The following is a 19,168-nucleotide window of genomic DNA, read 5'->3' on the forward strand; positions in this document are numbered from 1 at the left end:
GAACCTTGTCCTTAAGAAATTGTGATTGTATGTTTCAACTGGCCAATATATATATATTGAATTATTGTATGAAGAGGGTTTGGTTTAGAGGGTTATCTTTGTTTTGCTCCCCAACCCTGGAATTTTTTCAGAGTTGGAGTACCTTCCCCAGTAGTGTTTGCCACTTGTCAAGCAGGATATTTGAGCAGGTTGATGAAAGAATCAATGAACTTGAAGATATATCAAAGAATCAATGAACTTGAAGCTATATTGATTAAAAATACTGAACCAATGGAGCAGAAAGTAGAAAGAATGAAGAGCAATGAACAATGCCTCAGAGATTTGTAAGGTTCCATCAAACATACTAACAGATATATGATAGGAATCCCAATATAAAAAGAGGAAAAGGACACAAAGTATATTTGAAGAAATAATGACTCTAAACTGCCAATATTTGATGAAATATTTAAATCTACACATCCAAGAAGCTCAAAGATACCAATTGTAGCTTTGAGGGTAACTCCTAAGAAAGTAATTAAAAAGTAAAACACAAAAGGAAATGAGAAGGGAATCAAAATCTTATACCACAAATTAAATGCAAAAAAGGTAGTAATGAAGGAGGTGGGGGACAAAGTATGTAGAAAAAATACAGAAAACAAATATCAAAAGAGCAAAAGTCATCCAGAAACTACCATTTGAAGGATTTAGGAGAGAGAATTGAGAGATAAACATATCATGTTTGGAAATATTGGTGTTTGAAAGTTTTGCTGGGTCACCAAGAGGAGAAATCTAGACAGCATATAGAGTTGAGCATTCAGAGCTGGAGATACAGAATTGGGAGTCATCTATACAGATTCAAGGTTCCCAACCCTGGCTGCACATTAGAACCACCAGAGGAGCTTTTAAAAAATAGCTATGTCTGGGTCACCGGTCCCTCTTATAATGGCATTTTACACTAGCTCCCCAAGTGAATCTAACATGCATCAAGAACTGAGTACCACAATTATAAATGGTAATTGGAGCTATCAGGAATAGATGTGGTCATCAGAGAGGATGCAAAGAGATCAGGGGTACTGGAGAGAAAATTTCTACTCAGAATGGAGAAAGATACAGATCTTTATTGTCTAGTGCATTAGCCACTAGCCATATGTGGCTATTTAAGTTTAAATGAATTAAAATGACATAAAATAAGTTCAGTTCCTTAGTTGCACCAGGCACATTCTAAACACTTAATAATGACATGTGACTCATGGCCAGTGTTGGATTGTATTGATGTAGAACATTTTATCACTGCAGAAAGTTCTATTGGACATGCTGGATGAACCAAGTGTCTCTTTCACCCCTAAAATATCTATAATCAGAGGACTCTTCTAATTTTACTGAAAAAGTATGTAGTATGTATGTTCAAATTTGGATACTTTCACTTGCATAATGTATTTTTATGACAATGGACATGTAGTGTTTTTATTGTTGGAGCTCTTTCTTCTACTCTCTAATGTGCAGGGGAGTTCTGTAGAACCACTGGCAGCTGGATTAGATCAATACTTTCCATTTTCACTAGGGTGAAGATGTGAGTGAAAAATATGTATTTGCCTCTCTTAAGTCACTCAACTGCACAAGAGAGTTTAAATCCATTGATCATCATTCAATATCACTTTGCATGATGTTCCTTGAAGTAGTCAAGGGAAATGCAGAATGAAATGACACTGATTATAGCAAATAATAGGCAGTATAATCGGTTAAAAGTTCTACATTTTTTTGCAACATTTTTATGTCTGAATTATTTCAAAATAAGAGTTACAAAAGAAACCACGAAATCATGAACATATTCTCATAAAAATAAGATGATTTGGTTTAAACTACATCATTCCACTCTCCCCTACCCATGCATTCTTTTTTATTTTTAAAATAAATTTAAATTGGTTCATCATGGTTATACATAAAGATGGAATTCATTGTGATATGTTAATATACACACATGACATAATTTGGTTGATTTCATTTTGCTCTTCCTCTCCTTTCTGTCCCTCCTCCTTCCCCCCTCACTCTCCTTCCTCTAATTCACTGTTATCCCTTCTGTTTTCATGAGGTGCTCCCTTTTTAAAATTCATTATTTCTCTCTAACTTCCACATCTAAGAGAAAACATTTTACCCTTGACATTTTGCATCTGACCCATTCTTAAATGATTCTGCACACACATACACACACACACACACACACACACACACACACACACACACTCCTATCAGTTTTCTTCACTTAATTTTTGTAGGAATTTCCTACACATAATTATCTGTAATAACACTCTTTGCCTTTCTCACCACAAATTTCCCTAGTGGCGAAATGGCTCTGAGGTGAGATTGAAACAATATGCTTCATATTATTGCATGCTAATATATCATGTTAAATGGTCACATGATATTTCATTAGAAATATTAGATCAGGTCAGGTATACCATAATGATGTATCTAACTAGTCTCCAATTTGGAGATATTTAAGGTTCTCTTCCATTTATTTACATTATTGTATGTGAGCTTGCAATGGATATTTTTACATAAGAATCTTTACATAAATTTACCCAATACAGCTTCCCAGAAGTCAAATTACTGGGTCAAAACTCAGGAGCATTTTTAAAGCTCTCAATACATGAAAAAGCAATGAAGAGATCAGTATCTTGAGTGTATCTGGCACTAAATTAATTTACTTCAAGTGGCTTTCTAAGGGGAAAGACATCAGAAATCCCAGGAAACAGAAGCAAACCTCAGTTTTTCTCATGTACAATGTACGATCAATGACTCAAAGTTCCTTCTCTCTTATATATCCTAAGATTCTCTGTTTCTGCAAGAAATGGAAAAATGTTCTGGGCATTCTGGTGCAAGCCTGCAATCCCAGTAATTTAGAAGGCTGAGGCAGGAGGATCAAAAGTTTGAGGCCAGCCTCACCACCTTAGTGAGATGCTGCCTCAATAAAATTAAAAAGAACCGGGGACTTAGCCTTGTGGTAAAATGCCCCTGGGTTTGATCCCCAGTACCAAAAGGAAAAAAAAAAAAAAGAAAGAAATGGAAAATGTGTCAAGAGTGAAGTGCATTTAAGATTTTCCAATAGATGTTATTTTCATCTTGAAAGGAAGAAACAGTGGGGAACCCTTCAACCAATGGCCTGCCATTTTCTATAGTAATAGAGAATCATCAAGGGCTATAGAAACATTTGTTCAGAGCAGGACTTTGTTAAATAGCTTCCAATTTTTACCTGTTTACTTCTTCAACTTCTAAAAATAAAGCAAGGACAAGATCAATGTCTTGAGTGTAGCTGACACTAAATTATTATTCTTTTTTGCAGTATGGGGATTGAACCCAGGGTGCTTTACCACTGAGCTACAATCCCATGGCCCATTTTTATTTTTTTATGTTCAGACAGGCTCTTGCTAAATTGCTGAGACTGGCCTTGAACTTGCCATTCTCCTGCCTCAGTCTCCTATGTAGCTTGAATTACACGCATATTCCACTATACCAAGTCACTAAATTAAATTGTAAAGATCAGGAGTAGCTAGAGTTATTGAGAGGGGAGGTTAGGAAAGTATTTGGAAGAGATAGTACCTGAGCTGAAACTTAAAGACTGGGTAGGGTTTAGATAGGCAGATCTCTCTTGGTGCTGTACCTAACTCAGTGGTCTTTAAGTACTATAAATGTTGCTAATACTTTGCAGGAGTATACCTCTATTTTATGTGGGGTGGGTGTGGGAGTCAAGGGTGGTAATTGGCACCATCTTGGGTACAGGCAATATGTGGAAATAGAAGAATTTGGGAATAGGTACACTGTATCCACTCACTTGGCAATATTGAGAATCTAGTTGAGAAGTTAGAACTTGATCTTATAGGTACTGGGGACTTTCTTTAGATTCTTACAGAAGACAAGATTAAGAAAGCTCTGTGTTATAAAATGACTCCTATGGTAGTGAACTAGAGTAGGAAAGAATGTTTTTTTTATACCATAAGTGAATGGAATCTCATCTAGAATGCTAATAGAAGGTAGCAAAGGAAAATTTTAAAAGTTATTTCAAGGGAAGAAAAAAACAGGACTTGATAATGGGTAGACCATAGGGGATGAGACACAGGGAGAACGTCAACATGATATTCACATTTAAGCCTCAGTGACTGGAGAAGTGATAGTGCTGTTTTCTGCGTGACTGAGAAAGGCCATTCATTAGGCTGGTTACTAGGGCCCTGAAATTCTCAGGGTAAACTGAGTTTCTATCAAAGAGATTCTGTTTCTTTGTGATCTCCATTATTACTTTAAAGATGCTTATTTTGCCTTTTTGGTCTTCATTTGGCAGTGGCTCTTAACGTTTTAACTTTGTTTCTCTATCCCAGAGGGTTCTGCCAAGTAATGATCTTAAATGCTTAAATGCACTCAAGAAGTTCTGCTGAGTATTCCCTTATAATGCAATCACCTTCAATGTGATTGTTTTGTAACTTTCTCATTTTGCATACTGGGTTCTCTAAAACCAGGTCACCCTTGTTATTACCCAGAGAATTGTACTTTTTGTACAAGGTCACATTTCAAAGCTGGTTAGTTCTCTACCTCTTTGCCTGCCCCAACATAGAACATTTGCACTTGACATGTTACTGTTGCACAGCTTAAAAAAACAACAGAAAAATTCATCAGGGGACTTAACATGGAAATAATGGTACATACCTCTATGTATAAAATGGTTCAATTTAAAGAATCGCGTCCTGGGAATTAGCAGACTGGATTCTAGTCTCAACTCTACCACTAACTGGAAGCATGAAATCAGGCAAGACACATTATCTCTTCTTTATGTCTTCATTTCCTTTTCTGTAAATTGAGGAGATAAGCAAGGTGATTTCTAAAATCAATTCCAGCTCCCAAATCAACTATTATTATGTTTGCAAAGTATTAGCAACATATAGTACTTAAAGACCACTGAGTTAGGTACAGCACCAAATAAGGGGCACTTTTATCAGCCATTTGTTTAGTCCAAGGGGACAGACAAACAGGGTGAATCAGGCTAAAAGACATAAAGTTTGAGACTCAGTTATCAGTTTTTGTAGATGATAATCCAGATAGAATCTCCATTTTCTTTCACTCTGAGGTCAGTCTGACATTCTAACTCTGCACTCCAAAGGTAGAACAGAACAAGACCCAAAGATGGGGTTGCTCTGACTTTCTGGTTCTGTGATTGTAGCCTCTTGAGTGCTAATTTCCAGAAATAGCAGTCCTTCTGCTTAGAGCCATCTGAATGAATGACTGTGATCTTTGTGATTTCCATCAGAAGGTAAACCAGCCCAAGATCTTTCTTCTAATAGAGATTCTGATGAATGTATTGTTCAAAGAGACAATTTTCCTCCACTGCATCACTTTCAAGAATTAAGATTATACCCAGAGTGTATCCGTTGCCTATAATGATCCCCTGTGACTCTTCATCCGTAACTTAACTTTCAGTACTTCTCAAATCTGAATGGAAGATCACCTGAAGGTCAGGATGCTCTTGTGGCTTCCATGAACTATTCCTGCAGGCTTAATCCTACTTTTAAGCATTAGTTCCTCAATATGCACTGAATCCCAAATAAATGAAGGGGCATATGAACACATACAACAGCCTGGTCAAAAGGCCTTTAACCTCTTGGCTCCTCCTTTTCCTCCTTTGATTTTTTTATCACAACTATCTATCTCATCCACACCTTTTTCTCTGGATTAAATAGTGATGTAAACTGTGTTCCTCTTGGCTGCAAACTTTGGCTTCTTTTTAGAGTTTTTTGCCTCTCATCCTACCTCAGGTTACAATTGTCCTGTCATACATCTCCTGTCCTACACCCCCAGTGTCACCACATTCCCTTCTGGGAAAAGTGGCCCTTCTAGGTGAGATTGGGATAGTATGTTTTATACCATGGGATGTCTACAGGAACTTTGTACCAGTAGTTTGAAGTGTAAGTACAAATATGTGACCATGAACAAAGAGCAAGCCATGATGACAGCAAAGACGTCTGCTAGCAGCCACTAAAGGATTAAAAGGAACTTGTGACTAAGGAAACTGAAATAGATATAATTCCTCCCATGAACTAAAATTGTCTATATAAATAAAAAATGTCTTGTGCACATCGGTTTTTCTGGCAGAGCACCTTGGTACAACCTGAACAGCTCCAGTGATTTGTGGAGCCGTAATTTGACCTGGTCCTTTTAAAAGTGTTATTTATTTATATAGTTAGTCATCTTGTGCTACTTCTTATATTAAGCAGTTCTGTAAGTTGTTTAAGATTTATAAGTAAGTTATGTAATAGACTGTGTAATGTGGAACATTTAGTTATCTTCAGATTTTCTTTAATACTAGTATCTTGGGATTTTGCGCCTATCATTAGAAACATTCCTCTTGGCCATTGTTTCTCCCAGATAAAATGTGTCTGTGCAATTGGGAGGCTTTTAAGTTCTCTTCTCAGTTTAGTGGTTCCTGATACTTATTTAGAGTTTTATGGTTATAAATGTCTTTAACATATATTGTCTCATTCAATGTATCTCATTCTCTTATCCTTGCCTATCTCCCAGAATGATTGTTTACCTTTTAAAAATAGGTGACTATTTTAGCATCACAGAAACTAATAATTTACTCCAAGACTTAAATACTAGTAAGTGGCAGAATCAGGATTATAACCAAAGTTTTCTGATTGCACACTCAAGGTTTTTTTCACAGGTATAAAATGGAGACATGAGGGAATATTCTATGAAATATACCTCCTGCCTTCCTATGGTTCTACTTTATGTTGTATTTGAAGACAGAGCCACCATGCTCCATTTGAGTTCCAGAGAGGGTTCTGCCTTTCAGGTCTTTTCCCAGGTTAGACCATGCTTACAACTTTTTTAGTGACAGAGACCTTCCCCACTTTGGGTTTTTCCACATCTTGGAAAAATCCAGCAATCTGAAGAAGCTATTGTTTATATTCCAAAAGCTGTACCGATGGGGACGAGTCAGTTTCACCTGTTTCTTTGTAGAGTGATACAATCTAAATTACTAGCCTTCACCCAGTGAGAAGTTACCCAGTTTGGGGTGAGGAGGAAATGAGGAGACCTTATTAGGTGAATTGGGGTGTTTTATGTATGGATATAACGGGGGTGAGCAGTGTTCTGTCCTAAAAACTAGTGTAGGTGACTGGGAATTGGTATTGCCTGCTTGGCAGATGGGGTTAACAGCTTCTAACAGAAATTGGTAATCAAGATTACAGGGGCTTTGTTTGGCTCTTAGCACTCTCCTTCCTCAAAGGTATTTGAAAGGTTGTATGTGTTCTACATATTCATTAATGGGTTATGATTCATCACCTATTTATAATTTCATTTTAAAATTCTAAGCAAAATATTATTTTGAATTCAAGTAAAAAATGTCAATTTCATCACAAATCTAGTTTTCTTTAGCAAATTCTTCTTCCTCATTTCTCTTTGGTTTCTCATTATAGTCTTCCTTTTTTACATAAACTACTGAATATTCCTAGCTTTTTATGTTTTGGCATAGTTACTGTTGTAAAGGTATTTTGAATTTATGCAGTTTATGGATGGACTTGCTATCATTTTCTTTGAAATTTCTTTTGCTAGCTTTAGAATGTTCTCAAGGAGATGGGTAAGACAGAATGGCTAGTAGTTCACATGACCTTCCCTGCCAGTGGCTAATCAGGCCACAATAGAAGGCACAAGTTATTTTCATAGTATTTAAAAACTCAGTCCTATATGTAAATACGCTTTAGCTGACTTTCTGAAACACAATGAAAAGCTCTTTTTAATTTGAGTATTTTCTATTTTTCCTTTTAAAATTTTACCCCTACATCTACCACTACTGCCTTTGCCAAGAACAGAGCCTGTGGGCCAATGACACAGAGCGTTGTTCTTACTTATCTGTTTAATATCCATAATGGTAAGTAAAAGACTTAAAATATTACTGCTCACAGGAAGTATCTTGCTATTTTAAAAAGTGATTCCTAGAAATCCAAAAAAGACTTCAAAATCTATAGTAATGAATGTTAATGGCAAATTTTTTAGCAGTTTTTTTTTCCTGGAGAGAAAATGGTGGCCAAATGCTTGCTTTGTGTTTTTGTCAGTGCCCCCTGCCCTTTTTTTTGTCAATGCCCTTGGTGAGCAGGGAGTGTGCATGCATTTCTCTGGCCCTTGCATACTGTTTATAGTGATATTTGCACAGTAATTCTAATTGATAGGCATAGAGGCAGTGATATGATACAGATGGTTAAGAATCTGACTGTTAAGTTTTCAAAGCTGAGCTTTCATTTACAGGCAAATGGATGAAATTGGAGAATATCATGCTAAGTGAGATAAGCCAATCTCAAAAAACCAAAGGACGAATGATATCACTAATAAGTGGATGATGACACATAATGGGGGATGGGAGGGGTTAGTGTTAGGGTTAGAGTTAGGGTTAGGGAGGGGGCAAGAATGGAGGAAGGAAGGACTGTTTAGAGGGAAAAGAGGGGTGGGAGGGGTGGGGGGAAGGGAAAAAACAACAGAATGAATCAAACAACATTACTTTATGTAAATTTATGATTACACAAATGGTATGCCTTTACTCCATGTACAAACAGAGAAACAACATGTATCCCATTTGTTTACAATAAAAAAAAGAATTACATTGCTTGGAATTAAATAAATTATGTTAAAAACCAACTAGCATCTAACATCCCTTCCTAGTTATTTTACTGTAATCTGCACTTCTGAAGTTATTTTATCTATTCTATTCTCTGTAGTAGAAATGTTGCATATTTTGATAGCTTAAAACTGGCCATGGTGGGAGTACTTATACCACGCAAACTGGCAAATGCTCCAAATCTGGGTTAGATTTATTGTTTTGTTGATGGTCTAGCCTTAAAGAAGTAATGGAGAAAATGTTAACAATGCAGATTAAATTTAAAACATGTATCATGGGGGGTACTTATGCCTCTGGCCAAAATGGACTGATAAGAACTATTTTAACTTTGTACTTGAAACAATAAAAAAATGTGACAAAACATAGAATACAATGATTTTTCAGGACACTGGACATCAACCAATGAAGGACAGTGGTCTTTGAGAAATAAGAAAAAAATCAGTGAGGAGAATTCTCTGATTGTCCAAGCTTGCTACCTCGAGAGAGTTTCCAGGTCATGGTTCAGGGAGAGAAACTGATGCAGAGCTTAGTATACTCTCTGCCATGAACAGATAGAGCTAAGAAAGAAACCAAGGCAACTAGAGATCACAGGACATATTAATGGAAAGAAAGTTGCACAGAGAGAGAACCCAAAATATCTGCATAGGGTCCCCCATAGGTATTAAGAAGAACACTGAGTGCTGGGGTTATAGCTCGGTGGTAGAGTGCATGCTCAGCATGTGTGAGGCACTGAGTTTGATCCTCAGCACCACAAAAAAATAAATAAATAAAATAAAGGTATTGTGTCCACCTACAACTAAAAAATATATTTTAAAAAAAGAAGACCACTGAACGGTGCACTTATGTGAGGGGACAACCTAAAAACTAGATGGAACCTTATTTGGTGCTCATACAGAAAAGGGAGCAAATCCTTTTTTTCAGTGGATGCATAGGAAACTTTCATAAATTACAGGGCATTTAAGATGGGTCTTGTCTTGGTAGTGGGAAAAATCAGCATCAGAATCAAAAAGTATCTGGTTTCATTTAACAAATCTTAACCACAAACTTGGAAAGGACAATTTTGTTTCCAAGTATCTTATCTGTAGTCACTCCCCAAAATATGAAGAATATTTATAGGATGGTGAAAATACCCAGCATGGGGGGATCACTTCTGCTATAAAGGTATAAGGACCTCCCACAGTCTGATCCTTCATAAAGGCAATGAAAATTCTGGCAAAAATTTTCAAAAGTGACTTTTCTGGAATTTTGAAAATTAACTGAAGGGTTGCAACAATCTAAGAAGCATTTATTAAAAAAAAAAACAGCTAAATCTTGATAGAGAAAGGAAGCATTGTGACATTTTACTTGCTCTAGTCCCATAATGCACTCTCCAGATTCATGGTAGCCTTGAAAAACTGTAACCTTAGAAATACAGTAACTGAAATGTTCAACATCCTTGTAGTCACTGGAGAGGACAGAATGAGCTTTAACCTACCCAAAGACCTATCCCTAACCGTTGTCACTGACCTTTCTGGAAAATCTCTGGGAAAGCTCCATTTTCACCTAACTCCAGAGCTTTGCCAGTGAGGTAAAGCTGTTTATTTTAAGAAGTGTCTATTGAAAAATGTCAATGGTCTAACACTATAGTTTTCTGAGGCAATAATGCTCGTTGGGGCAAACAGGATGACAAGCTTAAAAAAGAAAATATGGGAATTAAATGTCCACAGGGGACTTTGAAGAGCTCTGAAATTTTCTTGGGACTCTAGAAGGTGTTGCATACATATATAGCATGTTTGCTCAGAAAAGATCTGAAAAGGCCTTAATTGCTCATGTTAAGAGTGACCTTGAAGCTCTGTGTAAGCAGGACATGAAGATTGGAACAGAATTGTTAACTTCCAAGGCTCTGAGGATTGCCCCAATGCACACTTAGAACTCCTCAGTAAAAGGTACAAAAATTATTAGTTCAAAGCATTTAATGAAATCTCTGTCTAATCATTGACCATGAGTCTAACAGATCAGAGACTTCGGTGGCTACACATAACATAAAAGGGCGGATTTTACAAAATTAGTCTGAAAATTCACCAAATAAATAAATAGCAGCAACACAATAACAACAACAACAACAACAACAAATAACAAAAAGCAATAAGGAAATTTAAGGTCAATCGTTTTGATCTTTTTGCTCATGAAGAAGAAATAAAGAAATTTTGGACTACAAAATCTGAAAGATTTCATGGGTATACTGATGACTTTACAATACAATACCAATGATTTATAAAAGAAATAATACATAAGCTGATTTCATTAAAATTAAAATCTGCTCTGTGAAAGACAACATCAAGAAATCAATAAGACCATTTATGCACTAGGAGAAAATACTTGCAAAATACACAACATATAAAGGGCTGTTATCCAAAATATACAAATAACTCTTAAAACTCAATAAGAAAACAAAACAAAACAAAACAAAAAACTCAATAAGAAAATAACCCGATTTCAAAATGAGGATAAGCCCATGTGCCCGTCATCAACTAACATTTTTTACAAGAGTCCTGAGACCTTTCAGTTGGGATAAAGTAGTGTTTTCAATAAATGGTGTGGGGATAACTGGATAGCTACATGCAAAATTACAAAAGTTAACTCAAAATTAATCAAAGACCTAAATGTAAGAACTAAAACCATGAAATTCTTGGGATAATACATGGGGGTCAATCTATGTGGCTTTGAATTTATCAAAAGATTGTTGTACAAGTGTCAGAAGTAAAAATAGATTAAACTGGATTTTATAAAAATAAAAAGCTTTTGTGCTTCAAATGATAACTTCCAAGGAAGTGAAAAGATAACCTACAGAATGGGAGAAAACATTTTCAAATCATAAAGCAGATAAAGAATTTGTATTTAGAAGATATAGAACTCTTACAATTCAATAATAAAAGACAAATAATTCAATTAAAAATGGGCAAAGGATTTGAATATATATTTCTCCAAAGAAGATATACAAATGACCAATAAACACATGAAAAGATGTTTAGCATCATTAGTCTTCACATAAATGCAAATCAAAACAAAGAGAAGCCACTTCGTACCCACTAGAATGACTGAAATTAAAAAGTTACAAAATAGCAAGTGTTGATGAGGATGTAGAGAAATCTGAACCCTCATACACTGCTGTTGGCAATGTAAAATGGAGCATCCACTTTGGAAACAGTCTAACAGTTCCTCAAGGCATTAAAAACAGAATTACTAGCTGGGTGTGGTAGAGTATGCCTGTAATCCCAGCAGCTCTGGAGACTGAGCAGGAGGATCTCAAGTTCAAAGCCAGCCTCAGCAACTTAGCGAGACCCTAAGCAACTCAGTGATAAGACCTGGTCTCTAAATAAAATATTAAAAAGGCTGGGAATATGGATTCCCTGGGTTCAATTCCTGGTAACAAAACAAAACAAAACAAAGCAACCCAAAAGCCAAAAACCAAAAGCCAAAACACACACACACAGAAACACACACACACACACACACACATGTATCTACTTCTACTATATGATTCAGCAATCTCATGCCTAGGTATATATCCAAAAGAAATGAAAATCTGTGTCTATGTAAAAAATTACAATGTCCATAGCATTATTCATCATACCTAAAAGCTAGAAATGACTCAAGAAAATGTAGGTATATCAGTACTATGAAATATCAACTGGCCATAAAAATAATTATGCATAGATATATGCACCAACATGGATGAATCTTGAAAACATTATTCTAAGTAAAAGAATCTAGTCACTAAAGACCATACAATATGTGATTTCATGTTTTGAAATGTTCAGAATTGGCAAATCTATAGAGACAGAATGCAGATCATTTTTGCTTAATGGTGAGGGAGGGGGGGTGCTGGCAATAACTCAATGTTATATGGGTGGTTTCTGAGTTGGAAGATTGTTCTAAAATTTTTGTACTTATTGCACATATCTGCGAATATAATAAAGGACAATGAGTTACACACTTTCAGTGGGCAGTTTGTATGCATGCTGTATGTGAATTGGACTTCATTCATACCTCAAGATATAAGTTATGTAGAGACATTGACAATATAAAAAAGGTTCAAATTGAACTTTTGGAGATGAAAAGTACAATCTCTGAAGGGAGTAATATACCATGGGAGAAAACTGGCAATTAGACAATGAAGACAAAATGAATCATAGAGAAATAAAAGAAAAAAATATATCAGTAAACTAAGGCACAACTTCATGGGAGACATCATGTGTATAATTCCCCATAGCAGAAAAAAAAGGAGGTGACAAAGTGTTTGAAAAATAACGACTGAAATACTTTTCAAAGTTGATGAAAAATATATACCTACAGATTCAGGAAACTTAAGTATAATAAACCTGAAGGGAAATATTGCAAGACACATCAGTATCAAATTGCTCAAAATTATTGTTAACGAAAAAATTTTAAAAGCAGTCAGAGGAAAGAAATGTGTTAAATTCAAAGGAACAGGAGTAAATTGATAGCAGATTTCTCTTCAGAAGTAATGCAACAATAAGGAAGTGAGGCAACATCTTTAAATACTGAAAGAAAAAAGAAGTTGACCTGTAATCCTATACTCAGAAAACAATCTTCCAAAAATGCAGATGAAATTAAGAATTTTCTGGATTGACACTGAGATTCCACCTCACAACAGAATGGCAATTATCATGAATACAAGAAACAATAAATGTTGGTGAGAATGTGGGGAAAAATGCTCACTCATACGCTGTTGATGGGACTGAAAATTGGTGCAGCCACTCTGGAAAGCAGTATGGAGATTCCTCAGAAAACCTGGAATGGAACCACCATTTGACCCAGCTGTCCCACTCCTTGATATACACTCAAAGGACTTAAAATTAGAATACTATGGTGATGTGGCCACGTCACTGTTTATAGTAGTTCAATTCACAATAGCTAAGCTATGGAACCAGCTTAGGTGCCCTTCAACAGATAAAGGGATAAAGAAAATGTGGTACACACACACACACACACACACACACACACATATTACTTAGCCATAAAGAAGAATGGCATTTGCTGGTAAATGAATGGAACTGGAGACTATCATGTTAAGTGAAATAAGCCAGTCCTTAAAAACCAAAGGCCAATGTTCTCTATGATATGTGGATGCTGATTCACAACAGGTGGTAGGGAGGGAGGAGTGGAGGTTCGCCAGATTCAATGGGGGGATGAAGAGAAGAGAGGAGGGAAGGGAATAAGAAAGGCAGCAGAATGAATTGGGCATTACTTTCCTATGTTCATGTATGAATATATGACAAGCATAATTCCACATAATGTACAACCACAAAAATGGGAAGTTATCCTCCATGTATGTATGATATGTCAAAATCTATTCTACTGTCACATAATTAAAAAGAACAAATAAAACATTTTAAAAAAGAAAAAGTATTAAGAGGATAGATTTAAACATCAGCATATTAATAATCACATTAAAAGTACTCTAAATTTCCTTGGTAGACACTGTCAGATTTGTGTAAAAGGAAGACCCAAGTATATGCTGCTTACAAACATTGAAGTTACGTAAAATATAAAGATAAAATTGGCTAAAAATAAGAGGATGGTAAAGGTCTGCCACACTACATTATTAATCAAAAGAAAGGCGAAATGGGTTTATTAGCATACAAAGTAGATTTTAGAGCATAGAACATAACCAGGGATAAAGAAAGCTATTTCATAATGAGAAAGGATTTAATTAATCCGAAGGCCATAACAATCTTAACAATCAACTTGACCTAACTGACATTTATAGAATATGCCACTCAACTATAGCAGAATACACATTCTTTGCAAATTCACAGAGAACATTAACACAATAATCTGTATACTTGTTCATAAAAAATTCTCAATACCTTTTAAAGGATTCAGATTAAGTAAATTATGTTCTCTTACCAAAATGAAATTAAATTAGAAAGATGTTTGAGAAAACCCCTAATATTTGGAAATTAACACCCTTCTTAAAAACCCATGTGTCAAAGAAGAAATAAAGAGAGAAATTAAGAATGATTTTGAGTTGAACAAAGATAAAAATGACATATCCAAATTTGTGCACTGCTACTAAAACAGTATTAGGGGAAATTCATAGCAGTAAACACTTATACTGGACAAAAAGAGAGTTCTCAAAATTTCCACTATAAGATACCAGAGAATAAAAAGCATTAAAACCAAAGGAAGCAGAAGAAATGAAATACTAAGGAACAGGACAGAAATCAATGAAGTAGAAAACTGAAAAGACAATCAATGTGAACAAAAGTGTGTTCTTTGAGAAGATAATGATATGGATTAATGTCTGGCTAGACTGATCAGGACAAAAAAAGAATGAAGACATAAATTACCAATAATAGGAATCACTGCAGAATCTACACATATTAAAAGACTGAGAAAGGAAAATTAAGAACAACTTGATGCCAAAAAATTTGAAAATGATATGAAATGAATGAATTCCTTGAAGACATGTGCTACTAAAGTTAATCTATGGAAAAAAATAACCACAATATTTATTAAATGAGAGGAATTCATATTTTAGTTAAAAAACTTCCTCTAAAAAAAGAAAAGAAAAAAACTTTCCAGGTTTTGATGGTTTTCAGGCTTGTATAAATTCTACTGAATATTTAGATAAGAAATAATAACAATTCTAAACAATATCTTCAAGAAAATTGTAGAGGATACTTCTCATTTCTATGACATCGGGATTATCTTGACACCAAGTCCTGACACAACACTAAAAGAAGAAAAGACCACAAACCAGTATCCATTTTTATAGAGATCCAACAACTTTAAATAAAATTTCATGAAATTGAATAAAAAATGTAAAAGAGGAAAATATATCATGACCAAATTCAGTGTATTAATAAGAATAGATTGGCTTAACTTTTGATAAACAAAGAATATAATTCACTACATTAGCAAGTGAAAATTGGAAAATCTTCAATAATCTTACTAGATTTAAGAAAAACATTTGACAAATTCAAAATTAATTCATGATTAAAAACACTTAAAGAATTAGGAATAGATGGAAACTTCATCATTCTAATAAAGATCATCTATATAAAAAACCACAGCTAGTACTGACATCAGCAAAATGGTGGCATAACAGATCCCAGCCTTTGTCCTTCCACAAAGTCCAACATTTAGATAGCTATCTAGAGCTAAAATAGCACTGGGTCATCTCGGGAGTCCTAAAGAAGCTGCAGCAACACAGTGGAACAACAACAGTAACAACAACAACAACAACAACGATGATAAAACCTTAAGAATAACCACACAAAAAGGATATGGGGCAGTTCAATTTTGCTTGTATCATCCCATCCCCCAGACTGATATAGCTCAGTACACGGATCTTCTTAGCCCACAAGTTCATCTTTTTAAAGTTTTTTAGTTGTAGATGGACACATTATCTTTATTTTATTTATTTATTTTTATATGGTGCTGAGGTTTGAACCCAGTGCCTCACATGTGCTCGGTAAGCACTCTGCCAAGTCCCTGCAAGTTCATCTTTTGGGGGAAAAGGAGAGTCCAGTAAATGAATGAAAATTCCCAGGAATTAGAAACATTGCTCAGAAGAGCTGATTCAGTTTTATCCCACTCAGACTGTTGGGGAGACTGGCATAACTGAGATATCTAGAGGTAACTGGGAACAAAGAAGAAAGGGTGGGGACCATCAGTATTAGCCATGGAGAGGGAAGTGGTTATCAGTGGCCTCCTATTCAGAGGATTCCAGTGGCCTTTGCTGCTGAGATCTGCAAAAGCCATCACAGCTGCCTTAGATACCCTGCAAGCTTTTACCACTGAGAAACCTGTAGTGTTTGTGATCCTGGATCCCAGAAGCGTGAGCCATTGTCTTTCTTGTCCCTCGATAGAGCCTCCAATGCTAGAGTCACCATGGGTACCCCAGACTGCTTGTGCTGGCTCTCTCCAACTTTAATGCCCACAGCTGACTTTGCAGTTGTGTGCATGCAAGCAGACAACCCCAGTCCCTACTACCAGTACCCACAGTCACAGGTGCATACTACAATCCCTGTTCTCCACAGCCATGTGTACTGACTTTAACATAATAAAGGCCACATGAAGAGTTCACAGATAACACCATAATCATGGGGGAAAACTGAAAGCTTTTTCTTGAAAAGTCAGAAAAAGGCAAGATAACTATTATAAGTACTGCTATTGAACATTGTACTTAAAGCTCTCAAACAAGAGAAATTAAGCAAGAAAAAGAAATAAAAGAAATCCATATTTGAAGGGAAGAATTAAAATTGTTTGTTTGCCAATAACATTATATCATCCATAAAAAAACCCAACGAATCTTCAAAAAACTGTTAGAATAAACAACTGAATATTATTCAGCCTTTAATAATTAAAAAAATCCTGTACTTAGAAATCAGCTTACTACAGTGACACAGACATATAATGTTTATAGCAGCTCAATTCACAATTGCTAAAGTATGGAACCAACATAGGTGCCCTTCAACAGATGAATGGATAAAGAAATTGTGGTATATGTACTCAATGGAATATTACTCAGTCGTAAAGAAGAATAAAATTATGGCATTTCCAGGTAAATGGATGGAGTTGGAGAATATCATGCTAAGTGAAATAAGCCAATCCCCAAAAGTCAAAGGCCAAATGTTTTCTCTGATAAGTGGATGCAGATATGTAAGAGGGGAAGGGGGAGGGGGAAGGGAAGAATGGAGGAACTTTGGATTGTGTAGAAGGAAATGAAGGGAGGGGAGTGGGCAGTGGTAGGAAAGATACTGGAATGATACAGACATCATTACCCTATGTACATCTATGATTACACAAATGGTGTGACTCTACATTGTGTACAAGCAGAGAAATGAAAAGTTTTACTCCATTTGTGTACAATGAATCCAAATGCATTCTGCTATCATGTATAACTAAAAAGAATAAACAATATCCTGCTATTTTTTACAGTATAAATGGAACTGGAGACCCAGAAATTGAAATACTACTTGATTTCACTTACACATGGAATCTGAAATACTCAAACTCAAAGAAGCAGAGAATTGGATGGTTATTGCCAGGGACTAGGGAAAGAGACAATGAGGGTAAAATTGGACAAATGGTACAATGTTTCTGTTATACAAGATGAATAAACTCTGGAGATAGCATGCAAAAATGGTAAAAATAGTCAAAAAAACTGTTATGTATTATATACTTGAAATTTGCTACATCTTAAATATTAATACACATGTGTACTATAGAGGTGATAGATAATTAGATGGTGATATTTTTCAATGTATATCAAATCAAGTTTTATGCCTTAAAATATACAGTTTATATGTCAATGATCAGTGAGGCTATTAAAAATTGCTGATGACATGATCCTGTATTTAGAAGACCCACAAAACTCTACCAGAATACTTCTAGAGCTGATAAACAAATTCAGCAAAGTATCAGGATATAAGATCAACATACATAAAATCAATCACTGTGGGGCTGGGGTTTAGCTCAGTGGTGGAGTGCTTACATAGCATGTGTGAGGCCCTGGGTTCGATTCTCAGTACCACATAAAGACAAAATAAAGATATGGTGTTCATCTATAACTAAAAATATTTTTTAAAAAATCAATCACTTTCCTATACTCCAATAATGAATCTGCTGAAAAAGAAATCAGGAAAACTATCCCATTCACAATAACCTAAAAAATACCCTTGGGAATAAATCTAACCAATAAGGTGATGAAAGACCTCTACAATGAAAACTACAGAACAATGACAAAAGAAATTGAAGAAGACCTTAGAAAATAGAAAGACTCCCAATGTTCTTGTGAGGGCAGAATTAATATTGTCAAAATTGTCATACTACCAAAAGTGTACAGACTCAATGCAATCCTCATCAAAATATCAATGACATTCTTCACAGAACTAGGAAAAACAGTTCTGAAACCTATTTGGAAGAATAAGAGGCTGAGAATAGCCAAAGCGAGCAAGAAGAGCAATGTTGGAGGCCTAACGATACTGAACCTCAAATTGTAGTACAGAGCTGTAGTAATAGAAGCAGCATGGTATTGGCACCAAAACAGACATTAAGACCAACGAAACAGAATAAAAGACAGAGTCAAACCCACATGGGTACAGTCACCTGATACTTGACAAAGGTGCCAAAAACGTATGTCGGAGAAAAGATAGCCTTTTAACAAATGATGTTAGGAAAACTATATATCTGTATGTAGAAGAGTGAAACAAGATCTCTATTTCTTACCCTGCAAACAACCTAACTCAAAGTGGATTAAAGACCTAGGAATTAGACTAGAAACTACAACTTCCAGAAGAATATGTAGGCTCAACACTCCAATGTGTTGGCTCAGAAACTGACTTCCTTAAGACTCCTAAAGCTCAAGAAAGAAAACCAAGAATCATTAAGTGTGATGGCACCAATTTAAAAAGCTTCTTCACAAAAAAGGAAATGATTAAGAGAATGAAGAGAGAGCCTACAGAATGGGAGATTTTTGCCACTTGCTCCTCTGACAGGGAATTAATATCCAGAATATAT

General features: G+C 35.5%; 1 protein-coding gene across 1 annotated transcript in view; it reads right to left on the reverse strand.

Moving 5' to 3' along the window:
- Trpc5 (transient receptor potential cation channel subfamily C member 5) overlaps window positions 1-19,168 on the reverse strand; it is a 272,621-nt gene that overhangs the window by 154,437 nt on the left and 99,016 nt on the right. Inside the window, exon 3 of the mRNA XM_047536079.1 lies at window positions 4,675-4,815. The gene's annotated coding sequence lies outside the window, so the exon portion shown is untranslated. The remainder of the gene's footprint in view (window positions 1-4,674; window positions 4,816-19,168) is intronic.

The sequence above is a fragment of the Sciurus carolinensis genome, chromosome X (genome assembly GCF_902686445.1).
Source record: "Sciurus carolinensis chromosome X, mSciCar1.2, whole genome shotgun sequence".
Lineage (NCBI taxonomy): Eukaryota > Metazoa > Chordata > Mammalia > Rodentia > Sciuridae > Sciurus > Sciurus carolinensis.